The sequence below is a fragment of the Leopardus geoffroyi genome, chromosome B3 (genome assembly GCF_018350155.1).
Source record: "Leopardus geoffroyi isolate Oge1 chromosome B3, O.geoffroyi_Oge1_pat1.0, whole genome shotgun sequence".
Classification (NCBI taxonomy): Eukaryota; Metazoa; Chordata; class Mammalia; order Carnivora; family Felidae; genus Leopardus; species Leopardus geoffroyi.
The window spans coordinates 94461050-94481229 of record NC_059337.1 but is presented as its reverse complement, the minus strand read 5'-3'; positions in this window follow the sequence as shown (position 1 = coordinate 94481229).

Here is a 20180-nt window from a genome sequence, read left to right as displayed (position 1 = left end):
GTTCATGCTCTGTCTCTCTCTGTCCCAAAAATAAATAAACGTTGAAAAAAAAAAAAAAAAAAAAAAAACAGTAGAACAGATCAATGAAACCAGAAGCTGGTTCTTTGAAAGAATTAACAAAATTGATAAACCCCTAGCTAGTTTGATTGAAAAGAAAAAGAAAAAGGAAAGGACCCAAATAAATAAAATCAAGAATGAAAGAGGAGAGAACACACTCAACACAGCAGAAATACAAACAATAATAAGAGACTATTATGAGCAATTGTATACCAATAAAATGGGCAATCTGGAAGAAATGGACAAATTCCTAGAAACATATAAACTACCAAAACTGAAACAGGAAGAAACAGAAAATTTGAACAGACCCATAACCAGTAAGGAAATCGAACTAGTAATCAAAAACCTGTGAAAAAACAAGAGTCTAGGGCCAGATGGCTTTCCAGGGGAATTCTACCAAACATTTAAGGAAGAGTTAACACCGATTCTTTTGAAGCTGTTCCAAAAAATAGAAATGGAAGGAAAACTTCCAAACTCTTTCTAGGAAGCCAGCATTACTTGATTCCAAAACCAGACAGAGATCCCACTAAAAAGGAGAACTATAGGGGCGCCTGGGTGGCGCAGTCGGTTAAGCGTCCGACTTCAGCCAGGTCACGATCTCGCGGTCCGTGAGTTCGAGCCCCACGTCGGGCTCTGGGCTGATAGCTCAGAGCCTGGAGCCTGTTTCCGATTCTGTGTCTCCCTCTCTCTCTGCCCCTCCCCCGTTCATGCTCTGTCTCTCTCTGTCCCAAAAATAAATAAACATTGAAAAAAAAATTTAAAAAAAAAAAAAAAAAAAGGAGAACTATAGACCAATTTCCCTGATGAACATGGATGAAAAAATCCTCAACAAGATATTAGCCAACTGTATCCTACATTAAAAGAATTATTCACCACAGCCAAACAGGATTTATACTTGAGATGCAGGGCTGGTTCAATATCCACAAAACAATTAACGTGATTCATCACATCAATAAAAAAAAGGACAAGAACCATAATATCCTCTCAATAGATGCAGAGAAAGCATTTGACAAAATACAGCATCCTTTCTTGATAAAAACCCTCAAGAAAGTAGGGATAGAAGGAGCATACCTCGAGATCATAAAAGCCATATATGAATGACCCAGTGCTAATATCATCTTCAATGGGAAAAAATTGAGAGCTTTCCCCCTAAGGCCAGGAACAAGAGAGGATGTCCACTCTCTCCACTGTTATTCAACATAGTATTGGAAGTCTTAGCCTCTGCAATCAGACAACACAAGAAAAGACATCCAAATCGGCCAGGAGGAGGTCAAATTTTCACTCTTTGCAGATAACATGATACTCTATATGGAACACCCAAAAGATTTCACCAGAAAACTGCTAGAATTGATTCATGAATTCAGCAAAGTTGCAGGATATAAAATCAATTCACAGAAATCGGTTGCATTCCTGTACACCAACAATGAAGCAACAGAAAGAGAAATCAAGGAATCGATCCCATTTACAGTTGCACCAAAAACCATAAAATACCCAGGAATAAATCTAACCAAAGAGGTGAAAAGTCTATACACTGAAAACTATAGAAAGCTGATGAAAGAAATTGAAGAAGACACAAAGAAATGGAAAAAGATTCCATGCTTCTGGATAGGAAGAACAAATATTGTTAAAATGTCAATACTACCCAAAGCAATTTACATATTCAACATGATCCTTATGAAAGTAACACCAGCATTCTTCACAGAGCTAGAACAAATAATCCTAAAATTTGTATGGAACCACAAAAGACCCCAAATAGCCAAAGCAATCTTGAAAAGGAAAAAAAAAAAAGCAGGAGGCATCACAATCCCAGACTTCAAGCTATACTACAAAGCTGTAATCATCAAGACAGTATGGTACTGGCACAAGAACAGACTCAGATCAATGGAACAGAACAGAGAACCCAGAAATGGACCCACAAACGTATGGCCAACTAATCTTTGACAAAGCAGGAAAGAATATCCAATGGAATAAAGACAATCTTTTCAGCAAGTGGTGCTGGGGACACTGGACAGCGACATGCAGAAGAATGAACCTGGACCACTTTCTTACACCATACACAAAAATAAACTCAAAATGGATGAAAGACCTCAATGTAAGACAGGAAGCCATCAAAATCCTCGAGGAGAAAGCAGGCAAAAACCTCTTTGATCTTGGTGACAGCAACTTCTTAATACATCTCTGGAGGCAAGGGAAACAAAAGCAAAAATTAACTACTGGGACTTCATCAAAATAAAAAGCTTCTGCACAGTGAAGGAAACAATCAGCGAAACTAAAAAGCAACTGACAGAATGGGAGAATACATTTGCAAATCACATATCAGATATTTGCAAATCACATAAAGGGTTATTATCCAAAATCTATAAAGAACTTATCAAACTCAACACCCCAAAAACAAATAATCCAGTGAAGAAATGGGCAAAAGACATGAATAGACACTTCTCCAAAGAAGACATCCAGATGGCCAACCGACACATGAAAAAATGCTCAACATCAGTCATCATCAGGGAAATACAAATCAAAACCACAATGAGATAACACCTCATACCTGTCAGAATGGCTAACATGAAAAACTCAGGCAACAATAGATGTTGGTGAGGATGCAGAAAAAGAGGCTCTCTTTTGCATTGTTGGTGGGAATGCAAGCTGGTGCAGCCACTCTGGAAAACAGTATGGGGGTTCCTCAAAAAACTAAAAATAGAACTACCCTATGACCCAGCAATTTCACTTCTAGGCATTTTGTGCTGTTTCAAAAGGACACATGCACCCCCATGTTTATAGCAGCACTACCAACAATAGCCCAAGTATGGAAAGAGCCCAAATGTCCATCAATAGATGAATGTATAAAGAAAATGTGGTATATTTATACAATGGAGTATTACTCAGCAATCAAAAACAATGAAATCTTGTCATTTGCAACTACGTGGATGGAACTGGAGGGTATTATGCTAAGTGAGATTAGTCAGTCAGAGAAAGACAAAAATCATATGACTTCACTCATATGAGGACTTTAAGAGACAAAACAGATGAACATAAGGGAAGGGAAACAAAAATAATATAAAAACAGGGAGGGGGACAAAACAGAAGAGACTCATAAATATGGAGAACAAACTGAGGGTTACTGGAGGGATTGTGGGAGGGGGGACGGGCTAAATGGGTAAGGGGCACTAAGGAATCTACTCCTGAAATCATTGTTGCACTATATGTGAACTAATTTGGATGTAAATTTAAAAAAATAAAAATAAAACATGTGAATAAAAATATCTTTATATTTCTATTTCTTAAATGTCTCCATTTGCATAAAATTGTCTACAAACAATTAAAGTTAATTAAGATAATTTATCACTTGGAAATAAAGCCATTTTATCAGCAGGTATCAGCTTGTTAAGCAAACAAAAAATAAGTGTTAGGGAAAACAGTCAACCCTTCTTACTAAGAAGGCACAAGAGGCAAAAAAAAAAAAAAAAAAAAAAAAGAGAGAGAGAGAGAAAGAAAGAAAGAAAGAAAGAAAGAAAGAAAGAAAGAAAGAAAGAAAGAAAGAAAGAAAAAAGATCCCTTCCTAGTACTTCCTGTTTGGAGGAGATGCTTTGTTTTCAGACTCATTAGACGTAATTAGCTAATCATGCTTCTTTAGCAGCTCATTTTGCAACACAACCCTACAGATTTGATAATTCACACTTTGGCAATCTTTTTGTATATGAAATATGATAAAATTCTCATAAAAACAGCAAGTACTTTAACTGCCAAATGAATTCTGTAGCCAGAGTCCTTTGGAAATTAAATCTTTTTAGGTGTATGCAACAAAGCAATATTCATTATCAGCAGTTACACTGATTTTAGACAGATATTTATGTAGCTTTCTTATATAAATAGCAATTAAAAAGGATTTAAAATGCTGAGACTTTCTCTGAGTATAAAACAGGGTAGCAAAATGATACATGGAAGTTTTATGAGACTGAACTCACGACCTTCAGATTATAGATACATGGAAGTTTTAAAATCTGTGAGAGAGGCAAGTGAAACCTTCTGAAGAGGATAGGAGTGAAACTTACTTGCATACTAAGTACACTCTAAAAATGTAATAAGTGTAGGGGCGCCTGGGTGGCACAGTCGGTTAAGCGTCCGACTTCAGCCAGGTCATGATCTCGTGGTCCGTGAGTTCGAGCCCCGCATCAGGCTCTGGGCTGATGGCTCGGAGCCTGGAGCCTGTTTCCGATTCTGTGTCTCCCTCTCTCTCTGCCCCTCCCCCCGTTCATGCTCTGTCTCTCTCTGTCCCAAAAATAAATAAACGTTGAAAAAAAAATTTAAAAAAAATGTAATAAGTGTAAATATCATTATTATGAGTATTGATGTTAGAAGAAGAAAGAACATTTTAATTTTTGGGAAAAAATATTTCCTGGTTGATGAAACAAATGATTCAAAAACTACATAAATTTAAAATTTCCTGTAAAATCTGCTTTATATAGGGGAGGAAAAATAATTTTCCCTGTATCCTTCTGAGTTTTTAGTTGAAATCCTTGTGATAACAGATTAGTAAAAGAAAACAGTCTATTAATGATGGGCAGCATGAGACAAGCTGAGGGGTAAAGCACAAGCTAGCGGCCCCCACCCCTGCCCCAGGTGGAACATGTGTGATATTCCTTGAACACTCCTGGCTACCCAAGAACAAAGGAAAGGGTTTTAAGTACTTGCCATGGTAATGTGGGAAACTAAGGCAAATGAAAAATTGAATTCCCTTACTGCCTACAGTCCATTGACAAGTGCTTGAAACAAGCAGAGTGACCTCCCTCTAGTAGCTCAACTGCCTCAATGATGACACTTTGCTAGAGGCAAAAGAGAACCTTAGCTTAACATTATCCCAACCTTGAGGATTCTGTAAGTCAACTTCCTTTATCTAAGCTGCCCTGAGATATATGCTGGCAATCATACTCTAAGCTTACGTACCCCTGATATACATCTGAAGGGTCTCATGACTGAGGTTTTATTAAACGGTACAAAATGGCATTTTCCTAGCAACAGCTAGCCCCACAAGGTCCTGGAAACTTGCTTCCAAAATTCCTTAGAGACTTACTCCATCCCTGACCCCCTCCCAACCTGAGGGTATATGATGAGCTACCCATCACAACCCCAGTGCAGTTCTTGTCCATGAGTCCTGTCCCCATGCTTCAAGAAAATCACCTTTTTGCACCAAAGACGTCTTCAAGAATTCTTTCTTGGTGGTCAGCTCCAGACTACCCCACCATCACCCCAAAACATCATCAATGAACATGTAAACTTCATGTATACATAGGAAATACCTGGGAGAAAGAAGTAACCCCCACTCCAAACACAGCTTAGAATTCAAGCTTAAATATCTTAATAAGGAAAGGGGAGGGTGGTGTGTGTAGGCCTCTTAGGGGAGAGTAAATAATTTGGGGGAAAGATGAAGGGGCCCTTAGCAGAAAAGATAGCAGATAGGATGGTTTGTAATCCACTTTGTCTGGGGGTGATGCCACCTTCTAATCTCCTTCCTATGAGAAGAGTGAATCTTCCCTGGTTAATGAAATTCCCAGGGAGAGGATTTCTGACAATGGAGTTACTTTCAGAGGATCAGTCTTTAGGCAGATAAGAAGAATTCAGAGAAAGCCCCACCCTGAATTTGCTGTTTTTCAAGTGTCTATAGCTCAAAAAAAAAATCAATATATCAAAGTAGCATGTTTTGGAGTGGCATGTCCTGAACTCAGAGTCATATTTTGGAGTGGCATATTCCATACCCTTCAAAAGCTTCTTACATTTTAAGGGGAGTAATAAAAGGACAATAAGAATGTGATAAGGCAAGACTGTATATTGTAATTTTTAGGGAATTCACTAAAAGCATGATAAAAGTATGTACTAACAAAACATTAGAGGGCAAAATGGATTGACAAATAAACAATATCTGATTAATTCCAAGGAAAGTTGATGGGATTTTGGAGTGCTGGGGGTGTAGAGCCAAAGGCCAAGAAAATTCTTGAGACGTCTTTGGTGCAAAAAGGTGATTTTATTAAAGCACTGGGACAGGACCCATGGGCAGAAAGAGCTACACTGTGGTTGTGAAGAGTGACTGGGTATATACCAAGGGGGTAAAGTCAAAAGGGAGGCTTCCAGAAAAAATTCGATATTGCCAAAGAGGACTTATAATATGCCAGGGGCTTTGCTATTGTCAAGTTAAGGTTTTTTTTTTTTCCCTCTAGTAAGGCATTAACATTATGACAGTAGGGGTTTCCTGGAGAAATGGTATACTCTGTATTTGCCTCAAGTATTGGTCAGTGGGCTGCAGGTTATAAGGAAGTTTAATTTTACCTGCTATTTCTTCTTGCCTTTGTTCCCCACATCACTATGGAGGGAAAGGTGATATTAGGACTCCAGGAAACTGAGTCTACAGGTTTCTGGAGATTAAGCTATTGATATAAGATTGCCTTTTTCTTGTGATTTACTAAGATATTTGTAAACTGATGGAGACTCATGTCCTGCATGTCTGTGATCTCCATCAGTTAACTCTTTGTTTTCTTTCCTTTCCTTTGTTCTTGGGCAGCCAATAGTGCATGAGGAATCTCACTCATATCCCACCTAAGGGGAGGGGTGTGTGCTAGCTTGTGCTTTGCCCTCAGTTTACCTTATGGTCCCTCATCAGTTACCATTTCTCTCATGAACATGGATCAAAACAAGTAAATCAAATCTAGTGTATCTGCTTATCTACCATCTATCCATCTATCGATGATAATATGTCACAAACAAATAGAATTCATCTCAGAAATGCAAGACTGATTTAACTTTCAAAATATATCTGTAAATGTGGTTAATGAATACTATAAAACATTGGAAGAATAAAGGAGTGTAACAAAAGCTATTTGACAAAAATCAACACCCATGCGTGATAAAAATTCTCAGCAAAGTAGGTACAGAAGGGAACTGATAAAGAGCATGAAACTTATAATAGCAAACAGAGCTCTCAATAGTGAAATATGGAATATTCTGTAGCTGAGGTGAGGAATGAGATAAGGATTTCCACTCTTAGCTTTTGTATTCAAATATGAAAAAGTAATTTTAAGTAACTTTAAGTCATGAAAAGTAAAATAATAGCTAAAAAAATCTATGAAAGAAAAGCAATGTGATTAAATATTAAAATATACTCGAGAGGGGTGCCTGGGTGGCTCAGTTGGTTAAGAGTCCTATCTTGATCTCCACTCAAGACATGATCTCAGGATGAGATAGAGCCCAGTGTCAGGCTCCCACTGACAGAGCAGAGTCTGTTTGAGATTCTCTCTCTGCTCTCTCTATGCCCCTCTTGTGTTCTCTCTCTGTCTCTCAAAATAAATAAATAAACATTAAGAAATATATATATATATATATATATGTATATATATATATATATATAGAGAGAGAGAGAGAGAGAGAGAGAGAGACAGAGACAGAGAGAGAGAGAGAGGGAGAGTGCATGCCTCAGAAATTAAGAGTGATACTGACATTATGTCAATGGACATAGTATGTATGCAGAAATTAAGATGAACAAGAGACTTTAATATTTGATAAAGTTCTCATCTTAAATCATCGGGAAAATGATGTACTACAAAGAAAATTTGTTTCAGAAAAACCTGATAAGCATTTGGAAAAAAACAAGCAAACAAACAGAAAAACCAAACAAACAAGGTTTTATGGGTTTTATCGGGATCTAACAATATATACCAGGGAAAATTCCTGATGGTCCTATTATTTAAATCTGAACCATAAAATTACTAGGACATGAAATTACTAGGACAAAACAAAGTAAATGATTTTATGACCAGGTATGACAAAGATTTTCTAACTGTGACACAAAATCCTGAAGCTATGAAGAAAGACAACTGATAACTTTGATATAAAAATAAACTTCTGTTTAGCAAAAAGCACCATCATAAAATGAGCAGATTTAAGTTTGTGCAACACTACATCTTCCATATTGAAGCCTGCAGCTATTAGAAAGGCAAATAGCATGTAAGCTAACTTTAGGAGACCAATCTTGTCTCAAATATCAAAAAACTTTGCTACTCACTGTCTACATTGTCTTCATCAAGATAATTAATTTACCTTTGCCAAGAACTGTGAAGAGTCTAAGATTTTACCACACTTGAAAGCCAACAAATTTGCCTATCGCAAGTTTTATAGATTCTGGTAGACAGATGAAACGACTAGATCATAGACAAAGAACTTCATTATTAATGGCACAGAAATCAGCATGGTTTCATGCTCACTTCAATTCTCCCTTGTCCCTCAAATCCCATGGAAGTGATATGGAGGCAGGCCCATGTAGACGCTAGGCACACAGTGAGTTTGCCACCTGAGAAACTTCAAGTTTAGGAGATTTTAAAGGAGTCTGTTAGCTACAATGTTAAACACAGGAAGATACTGTATTTATTATACTGGTCGGGGGAAAATAATTCAGCCCTTTACCTTGGTGCAAGACACTAATAATATCTTCCTATGCAGTTTGCTATACAAACATCCTTTAAAAAATAATATGGAATATGAGCTGATACTATGTATACTATGAAGAAACTGTCTCCCAATATTCTTAGCCTTGGCTGTTTCAGTTATATAAGGTGGACTGTCAAGCAAGTATCATCGGTTGCCAATTACCAGGAGTAGAAGTCAGAACATTTTTGCCCACCTCATCTTGGTATCTGAGTTGCCAAGGAAAACACAACAGGTCAAGAACTGGGTAGGGAACTATGTTTTACTCACACAGAGAAGAGACAGAAGGTCAGCTTCATTAGTGAGCGTTGGTCCCCCACAGCCAGCAAGTCCCATTTATCTATCTTAGTGTTGCTGCAGAACCAAGGATCCTGTCTCCTACCTGCAGGGGACAGATACAGCAGTGAGACTGGACAGATGCCACATGACACATTTCCTTGAACATAACAAAGGAACACACACTGAGTCCGAAATAGGGAAAGATATTCCCACACAAGGTGACAAGCCTAGTACAAACTGTAAGGATTCTTCATTCCTTGGTAAGAAAGTATTTTGGGTTCAAGGCCCATTCATATATGGCAAAAGGGGATTAAAAGACTGCCTTTCTCAACATGACTAATACACACATGTAATATGTGATAATACCCATATGTGACATATGTGATATATGCAGTGACAATAATTATATAGGAAAATGTCTGAAAGGTATCTAGGGCAATGCTAGCACCTAACTACTCATAACAGACACTATTATATTTTTGGCCATAATTATATAAACTATCTTCAAAAATCAGTCTATATTTTAAAACACACATGTTAATCTATGTTCTATGTTAATCTATGTTCACATACTTCCCACAACTAAAGATAGGTTTCTTTTTTATACTGAAATACAGAGATTAGTTTTTAGTTTCTATCAATATGTGTTTTGATCCACTATTGAAGGACTTTGAAACTTAACTTTGTATCTTCAATGGTCAAAATAAATATTTCCCACAATATCTCTAACTCCAAAATAAATAATCAGTGCTCTACATATATTATAGAAATGGTAATAAAATTTATCTTTTTAAAGACCACTAGTCATATTTTGAGGGAATCCTTTTTTATTGTGTACAAAGCCAGCTTAAATTATCCAAATGTCATGTACTGGGGTTCAAAATCCTAAGAGCATGCTGAAAACAAATGGTATACATGGGAAATTAGATCTATCAAACCTGAAACAGATCAGTGCGAAAAACACTGATTGGCTCAGAATAGAAGTCACGTTCCCCAGGAGCTTTTCCATTTTCAGTTTGGCATGATCTAGGATTATAAAATGCTAAAAGCACCAATGTTTAATTCATCTTGAAGATACCAGACACTAAACAGATCGGCACAGTACAAAGCCTTATAAAGGTAAATAACTTAATATTTACAGCCAAAATTTGCCATCCCTGATTGCAATTTTAAAAGTAAATGAACTCCCCATTATTTAATCCCTGAAACACAGCTTTAATTGTTAAAACGTAACCCCAAGAAAAGGTACACTGTTTAATTAGGTGTTCCTGTGAATGGTTGTATACTTGCATTTATAAAGGCATTAGCTCATCAGGGTAAACTGAATTAATGCTTTGCTCAAACTGCTAAAAGGCATGAGGAACAGTCATTTAAAAAATTAATTTAAAACAATTTTTGAGCATGCCATGGGAAAACAAAAGTCATTAAGCAGTATTATTAATATTCACAGCAGCTGTTACACAATCATGCATCGTCTCCATGTTCAAACTTGCTTTCTAATAGAGTATCTTAAAATACTCTATTAGTCTGTAGTTCTTCATACACCAATGTGCTGCAAATAGCTTTAATGTCAATTTCTTGTCAGTTTATCAGATTGTTCAGTATATGTTTGTTCAGTATATGTTTGGGATTAACTGTTTTTGAGTTACATTAGAGAAACCTATTAAAAAGCCTATTGTTACTCTTAAACATAATCCTGTAAACAAACTGAAATTACTTTTTCCCATGCATCTGACTCTTCCTTAGGCATGTCCAGATGGCCTTCAGAGTGAATCATGTCTTCTGCTCTGTCTTCAGCTCGTCTATGCCTTTATTTTTGCTGTCTACTATCCAAAGTACTTACATTTCTCTACATAAATTGAAGCATTTGTATTGAATCCCACAGTTGAAAACATATATCTAAGCAAATGAGTAGCCAAACTGTGCTAGCCCAGTCTGGTCAAGATCATTCTAGAATTTAAGAATCATATGCTCTTGGGTAACCCTAAAGTAGGGTCTTTGAAAAGTCTTAAAAAGTGATAAGCTCTTGTAAGAATGACTAAAAACACACAACAAAAAGCATAAAGAGCCAACAGCTGGATAAAAAAGGGAGGTTAAAAGCTAAGAGAATATTATGAATATTATGAAGAATTTAGGCTTACAAATTTCAAAAGTTAGGTGAAGTGGAAAGTAGCAAAAAGTGCTAACCAAATTGAGATAAGAAATAGGAAATATTAAAAGACTATAACAATTTGAGATACTGAATCCAGAAATAGAATTCTTCCCACATGTAAAATTCATGACTAGATGGCCTTAACCGTGAAATTTTCTAAACATTATAGGAAGCGATAATGTCCATCTTACACAAAGATTTCCAGAAAAGAAAATATGGGAGCACTTCCTAACTCATTTAAGAAGCCAACAGAATTCTGTTATGAAACCCTAGCAAGCATATTACAAGATTAGAAATTTTTTTATAAAGATGGGAATTATCAAGTTTGCTGAAGGTAATCTACGAATTAACATCATTCAAAGATAACTTTAAGAATAATTCAGACATTAACTGTACAGCCCTCAATACAGAATTGCAAAGTGAGTGAGCTTGCAAAGCAGAAGACGAGAATAAAGACTTGGCACTTATCAATGCTTCCAACATGCCAAGCATCTTCTATGTGCTTTACTCACTTAATTTCCTCAACAATTCTATATGGTAGGCACTATTTTAACCCGACTAAATTATTCTGCTTCCCTTTTGCTCCCTTTCCTCTCTCTTAACCCCCAGCTAAGTCAGCACTTGGACAAGGGTTTATAGATGCCTGATCCATAGCACTTTCTCTGAATCCTGCTGCCTTCCCAAAGCAGAATAAAAGGTAGTTTGTAAGTGGGGCAGGAAGTGAGATTTGCAAACAAAGGACAAAGATGGGAGTTTGTCAGAGGAGAAAAAAAAGGAGGCAACAGGAATAAATAATTCCTGAATTCTCCAACTCCAATGATGTTCTAGTATATCCAGTTGTTAGAAACGATGAAACCTTGACATTGGTCTAAGTTTGCTCCAATTAGAATGAGAAAGGTGAGGCAGGTATAAGCAGAGCCCTGAGGTGGCATTAGAAGATAATGCTGGATTGCTCTTTCTTCCAAAAAGTTCCATGACTCTGCTGTGAAATTATCACTCTGCAGAAAGTGCTTTGTCCTGATTCTTGATGTGCAAATCTAGTTATACATTAAATAAATATGACACATGGAATGGGTTAGAATATAGCTTCTGCTATCTATGAAAATAAAGATACTTATGAAGTTTTGCAAAGTGCTTCAAGAGATCCCCAGAGAAAGACACTGTGGTAAATACAAATTATTAATAATGTTACTTTGGATTTTTATAGAGCCTTTGCTCTAAACTGCTGGAAGACCTTTCACAATATTATTTACTTGTTGAAATGTCTCTAGTGTGTTTCCTCTGAAGGGCCTATTTCCTAATGTCTTGGGCATGAACTTAAATTACAATGCTCCAGATATTTCAAAAATGACACTCCCTTCCAAGTCATTTATTTGTTATAGCATTTCTACGAGATTAAGAAGGTACAAAAGTGGCCACAGCGAGACACAAAATTTGGTTAGCATCCCAAAGCTACATACTCCTAATCCAAAACATTTTTCATCTGTTTTTATTTGTTTGTTTCTTGTTGGGTTTTGGTTTTGTTCTATAACATTTCCTCTATTTTGTTAAGAGAAACTGATTGGTATAAACCTAATATTACATATTTTAAATTGTTATCATTATTAAACTGATAAACTATGCCAATTTAATTTTAATTTAACTCCAAGTATTAAACTGTATAAGAAAAACTCAAAATATAACTTAAGGCTGATAAAGTATTGATTTCCTGCAAGCAGCTGAACTGCCTATGCTATAAATAGAAATTTTGAAAGTAATCTTTTTATCGTTATGCTAAGTGACTTTTCCCTGCTAAAAATACATATTATCCAGTCTTTTTACTAAAAATAAGCACTTTAAAAGTGATTTCAAATTAATTTTTATTTTTTTTTTGTTTTATTTTTTTTTTTTCAACGTTTATTTATTTTGGGGACAGAGAGAGACAGAGCATGAACGAGGGAGGGGCAGAGAGAGAGGGAGACACAGAATCGGAAGCAGGCTCCAGGCTCTGAGCCATCAGCCCAGAGCCCGACGCGGGGCTCGAACTCACGGACTGCGAGATCGTGACCTGGCTGAAGTCGGAAGCTTAACCGACTGCGCCACCCAGGCGCCCCTCAAATTAATTTTTAAATAAAAGTACCATTTATTTGAAAAATTTAAAAACAAATACATGGTATTTTGGAATATATTTCATATAAAAATTGGGGGATTACCTAAAAAAATATTTTCCCACAGATACTCTATGACTGAATATCATAGAAAAGTCATAAGAGGAATGAATATCATAGAAGAGTTATCAAAGAAATTCTCTTATAAGAAAATAAGAGTTATAAGAAAACGTGTGGGAAGATACTGAATACATCAGATAGGGTTTTGGGGCAATTTTGCTGCTTAACAACCCCAAAAGTCTAAATTCCAGTGGCTTAAAATAGTAAACATTTATTTCTCACTTAAAGCACCATATGTAGCCTTTAGATCTACTGACCCCAACTGAGATGTTCTGATCTTGGCTCCAGGCTATGGCTTGTGTTCACGCTATTCCATATGTCTTCTCATACTCCTTGGACCATAGCTGCTGCAGGCATCTTATGGCAGATAGTAGAAGTGTGAAAGGACAAGCCTAAGCGTGGACACACAGTAAAGCCTCTATACCTATCACACCCACTGAATAATCCATTGGCCAAAGCAAGCTGCATGGAGAAGCCCAGAGTCAATGGTGCAGGGAAAATATACCTGACTGTGTCTAGTGAAACTTTTATAGAACTGCAAAGTAGCATAGCAAAGAGTGTACGTGAACAATTCTTTCACAGAGAGGGAGTGAAGAATTGGTCACAATAACCCAATATGCCATTTTTGGGAAATCACCATTGCCATATTATTTGAAGAATAATTTCTGTCTGCCTAATCATGTGCTCAGAAATGCAAATGTTTTCAGTCTTATAATATAACCTGAAACAGATTTATTTCTGTGGGATCCTAGGAAACAAAATTCTTGGATTAATTTCCCCTCGTTTTCATAGTTCTAAAACAGAACAATTATCCAAAGAAAAACAAAAAAATTATTTGTGTTAAAAGTGAAAGTGGACAGCAAGCATTTGGTCCTACATATTCAAAGAAGTGGTTTCTGGAGGCTCCTTCCCTGAAATACTTACTAATCTCTATATTTGTATCTCTCAATCTAACACAGTTTTTCATTAAAATACAGTAAAATAAAATTGAAAATGTAAGTGTCCTACTTATGTTTTTAATGAGGTCATAAGTATTGCACAAAAGGTTTTGTATCAGAATAATAAAATGAATTATTCTACCAAAGTAAACTCTAGATAGCTTTTTATTATATCAGTTACTATGTCAATAACCCTGAATGTATTTAATTTGTACAACTAAAGCGCTGAGATAAATGATGATATTTTCTTTTGTACATCACAAATGTTGATTTCTCTCCAATAAGGGATTGACTCCAAATACAAAGAATATATATTCTCTTCTATAACCCTGTACATTTCTTAACTTGATGGGAAATACTTAGGTAACAGGATCAGTTAATACCATTTCTGTTAACATTTTCTAACTGGGATATTACAGATGTAACAGCTTTACATACAAAGGAGTTCATATATATAAATATCCCTTACATAATGCTCCAAACTCTTATTTTGATTAATTGTAATCCAGTATTTTTGCTTCATTCACCTCCCTGATATTTTAGAGGATTTCCAGGCATATTTGTATACACCCTGAAATGGCACTGATATACTTCAAGGACATGAGTGATCTCTAACACACATCTAAAGGATAGAAGCGACAATGATCAGCCTTGGTCATCACCGTATCTTGATATGCACTGGTGTCACACTGTCATTGCCTCTCACTACTCACAGTTCAGGAAATATTTCACAGAGGAAGGATTACCCCCTCTCTCCATGAGACAGTCCATAAAGGTGGCCACAAAGGCTATCTTTGTGGCGGGCTTGTGCCTGATTTGTTAAATTTCCCAAAGCACTCATGTATCCAGAATGGTTGAGTTGAATTGGGTAAAAAGTAGCCATCACTGCACTGGTAACTAACAACTCCTTCCAAATCTTGAACCCATTTTTTTCTATTGAGACCGTATTTCCTTAGTGAGTTTCCTCTCCAGGTATTTTCCCCTGCCCTACTCTCTTACAAAAGTTGAAGACTACTCCATCGCATTATAGATATTTGCACACACCCAGATTGCATGAGGTTAGAGTAAAAAGTTCCTAAATTAATAGATGCAAATAGAAATGTGGAAAAGAGGCACCACCCAATTCCACCAATCAGTATGATTTAAATCCCAATTTAACTGGATATGTTTCAGCAAAGATGGGGTTTAACTAGAATATTCAACTATCTTTGCTACAGACAACCCAACTAAATGCCTTGTTGTACCCATATTGCACACATGTATGCAAATAAATGCTTCTTTTTTTAATTTTTATTTTTTCAAATAAATGCTTTTCAAAATTCATGAGTCCATGTTTACTCATGTAAAAATATTTCAGTAGCTAATCATAGTTTCACCCTGGACATTTTCTTATACCTCCTAACTTTCTCCCTAAAAATGTGACCCAAGAATGACAAGTTATTTCACATATGTTCAGAACAATCACAAGAACATTTTGACTTTTATTAAAGTGAATCTCACACCAGATAAATAATTTTGGCAACATGTGGTATACTTACTGAAAGAGTTTCATGTGGTCTAATAAATAAGTTGGATTTATTGAAGCCATGGATCCATGTCACCATATATTCAATTGAGTTTATATACACCAAACTCTGTTTTGCTTAACACTCAATCATTTCTTGATTTCATTTAAATTTTCTTTACAGAAATAATAATAGACTTTATACTATTGAACTTCTTTTCCCCAACAGAACAAAGTTTTTATTTTATGTGCAGCAAATTATTTTTTCTCTACATATTTAGTAGGTGCCTACTGTGTACCAGATGAAGGACAGGTGGGTGTGGGAAGCAGCCAAGCAAAGAAAATAGCATATGAATAAAGCCAAATAAGCATATAAGCGTAAGAACTTTGGGTTGTTTAATATAGCAGGAATTTAGAATGACAGGGAAGGATGAGCCACTTGTAAGGGTCAGAATATAGAATTTGTAAGAAGTTTGGGCTTTGTCCTGAGTACAATGGAAAATCACTGAAGCAGTATAAGCAGGTAAATACCATGACAAAATCTACATTTTAGAAAGATTACTGAAGTGCAGAGGCTAGATTGGAGGGAATGGATTTCAGGACACCAGCTAAGAGGTTATATAATCTAAACAAGTGATGTGATGTAAGACTGAAATTAGTGGTATTGGGAGGGAGAGAAGCAAAAAGAAAATGGAGGTGGAATCTATAGAATTAGGTGATTACTTGGATTATAGAATAAGAGGCAGAGAGAAGTCAGAGAAAACACCCAAGTTTGGGTCTCACGTGGTAAATTGTAGGGTGTGCAATCATTGGGATAATTACCACAAGGGGATTCGCATGTTATGTAAGGAGGAAGATGACTGTGGTGGGTATATGTGAGTTTAAGATGACTATGTATTTCCAAGCAGAAATACCCAATAGGTATATAGAGTATAATCTATAATAAGAGAACTGGGCTAGAAATATCAATGTTGGAGTCATTAGCATCTAGAATACTGGAAGCCTTATGAGTAAGAAAAATAATCCAGAAAGGGTGTTCAAGAGAAGAGAACAGAGTTCTAGGATAGAATCCCAAAAGGTGCCAATAATTAAGAAACAAAGGAGTACAGGATGCAACAGTGGGCACTGATAAGTTGAGGCCAGAGAGGCAGGCAGAACACCAGACACAACACCAATATGTTGGCCCCCCAAAGGCAAGAGCCCATTTCTAGATTATTGCTGGCAAATGTTAGGAGGTCAAGTATAATGAAGAATTTTCTATGTTTAATAACATGGAATTAGTAGCTTAACCTTCTAAAAGAAATAATAATAAAGTTGTGAGATAGCAACTAGGTTGTAATGCTTTAGGAGTGAGTGGGAAGGGGCAGTTGAGCCAGGAGACAAGTTCCACAGTCATATTAAAGGAAAGGAGGACAGCATGGAGAGTCTAGGTCAGAGGACAGAGAACAAGTAGTAAGTATACAACACAAAAATTATATGGCTTTGTTCTAATAGTAGGGTGATTTTTATCTCAGTCATCTGCCTTACTGATACATGCTTTAGAAGATTTACAAATAGCTGCATGCAAAGAAATTAAACATCTCTCTCAGGAATAATGGAAAGTCCTGAAATGCTTTGACATTGTTACTAACTCCAATAGTCCTGTGTCTGTGACATCTGAAAATATGATAAAACCCCAAATAGTAATTTCCAAGGCCTTAGACTTTAGTAGTTAGTAGAGTTAGTGCTTGAGTAAAGTCGACTGTTCATAAAACCTTATTTATAGTATTATAAACCTCATTTACCTAAACTCCAGTATCAGATTATGGAATATGACTTATTTTCAAGGAGATGTTTTACCTGATGTTAGTAACAATCAGAAGTATTTTCTAATTTTTTAAGAAGTTCTTTCAGAAGAAACCCCTCCTATTACATATATCTGTAATGTAAGTTTTAAAACTTCACTTTCTAAAATAGAGCTTCATTTATTAATTCAACTGTTAAACATATTTATCCATTTATCCACTGTATCTTTTTAAAAAGCCACCATGTACTATATAACAGAGTTGAGTTCACACTACAGCTGGTATTATAATGGGGAGAGTTGATGAGTAAATCAGAATAGTTCTTCTCCTTTTAAAGCTCAGAATCTAGGAATGATGACTAACATGGAACAAGTACATTCAAGAAAGAGAAATATTCAAAGGTTTTATTAAAGTGTATAACAGTATCTGGCCTACTGTGAAGATTTATGGAAGAGTATGGTTGGCTAGAGGATATAACCTTATAAGCTTGTTTGAAAATTTAAAACTAATTGTAAAAAACACCTTACCTTCACATGAATAATTATTAGTACGAATCAGTGTAATCAAACCCTTAGAATATTATTTTTCAAATGAAAGAAGCCTACTATAGTTATCTGCAATTACTAGAAAGAAGATAATGTAATTTATATAATATTAAAAGATTTAAAAAATGGGATGCTTTAGAAATAAGATGTTGCAGTTAATTAGATTTTCTGGTTAATTGAGCACTAAGAGCTTTTACTGCAATGTCACATTTGAATTGAAAATTTTAGTGTAATCATGTATTTTAATTGGCTACAAAACTATAATCTGAAAGATCCCTACTCATACTTGCTGTGGGAGGCATACATTAGAACCCTTTTCCATACAACTGAAAGAAAAGTCAACACAAATGTTGTAAATACAGGTGTACTTTATATTTCATTTTAGACTCACTCATCAACTATTTTTTAAGTAGAATCACCTGCTCTACTGTTAAGTAGAATGCCCCTGCTCTATTCTTCAATGTTGGCAGTGATTTAAACATGGGGGAAATTTTACAACAGACCTAACCCTTCTTGTAAATCATCCCAGAGGACACATATTTCAGTCTGTCGTTTCACAAGAAGGTAATACTAAAAGTGAGCTTGGTACAACATACAATTCAAAACAAACTTGTTCCAGATGACTTCAACATGCATCACATATTCATTAGTTGATGATTGAGGTGGGGGGGGGGGGTGGAAAATAACACCAGCTGATTCATCTGACTAAATGATGATTGTTTTCCTTTCAGTCAAGAGCAAGTCAGCTGTTTTTCTCCACTAATGCAGGATGTGTGTGTTTCTACAGGAGCCCTTCTCTGTTAATGGACACAGGAATGACAGATTCATTGGTTAGACACATTGGTGGAAATAACATGGTTAATGTTTTACACGTTGTTCTTAAGTGGTCCTTACCAACTTTTAGTGATGTTAACATTTTTATCTTATTTTTTTTAAATGTTTATTTATTTTTGAGACAGAGAGAGACAGAACATGAATGGGGGAGGAGCAGAGAGAGAGAGGGAGACACAGAACCCGAAGCAGGCTCCAGGCTCTGAGCTGTCAGCACAGAGCCCGACGCGGGGTTCGAACTCATGGACCATGAGATCGTGACCTGAGCCGAAGTCGGATGCTTAACCGACTGAGCCACCCAGGCGCCCCGATGTTAACATTTTTAAAAGTGGCATTAACACTCTTTCCTTCTCTCCTTCCTTCCTTTACTTTTTTTTCTTAAAAAATCTCATTGGCCCCATATAAGCAGATATTATTGAATTAATATATTTGTATACTTTTCCAAAACTTTTTGAGGTGACAATAAAATGCATATGAAATAACTTAGTGAAATAAAGATAGAATATCATAGTGGGGGAAGATATACTTAAGCAGGGTCACTTTGAATAAATTTGTATTTTTGCCTACTAATTCCTGGAAGACTAGGGAAAAAAGGAGAAAATAAATTACATAGCCCTATTATGAAAAAGTAAGACTTATACCTCATCTCAGGAGAGAGAAAATTCTCCCTGGCAAGAATTACAAAACAAAAGTTCTCACACGGAAACTGAAGGGATATGATGCATATAAGAAGAGATACTGTGCATGAAATAATTAACAGCTATATAGGTAAAACAAAACTACAATTTTACTATTATTATATTCCTTTAAGAATGAAATAAATTTATCATTTACTTAAATTCTTATCTTTGGTCTGGTTTCTAGGCTACTTTGCAAAGAGTTAACGTACTTGCTTGGGTGTAAACACTCTAATATTGGTTTCTTGTTTATATAGTAGTTTTATATTCATTCACACATCAAAAAATCTGTTTCTTTTCTCTACATTACAAAAATTCAAATGAGCTTCATTTCCCAACAGAGGTCTAGAAATTACATTTAAAAAGCAATCTTAAAAAATTTTTAAAATAAAAATAAAAAGGATGCTTATTAGATTTCCCTAACAAAAAACAAACTGCCGTTATATTTCAAGTGCAATTATATATCGAGTCTGCCCCAGGACATTTGAATCATGCTATACTTTAAAGACAGTTAAGTGCCTGGGAATGCTACTGCGGTACAATATAAAATAATGAAAGCAAGATAAAACACATACATGAGAAAATGACTAGTAATTTTCTGGCAATTTAAAAAGTACTCTTTTTTTTTCCCTTGTTTATATGGGAAGGAATATATTTATAATATTACTTATAACCCACCACCTTCCCCTCAAATATGTGAGATTTAATATAAGATTTAGAGTGAAGGATGGGAAAAATAA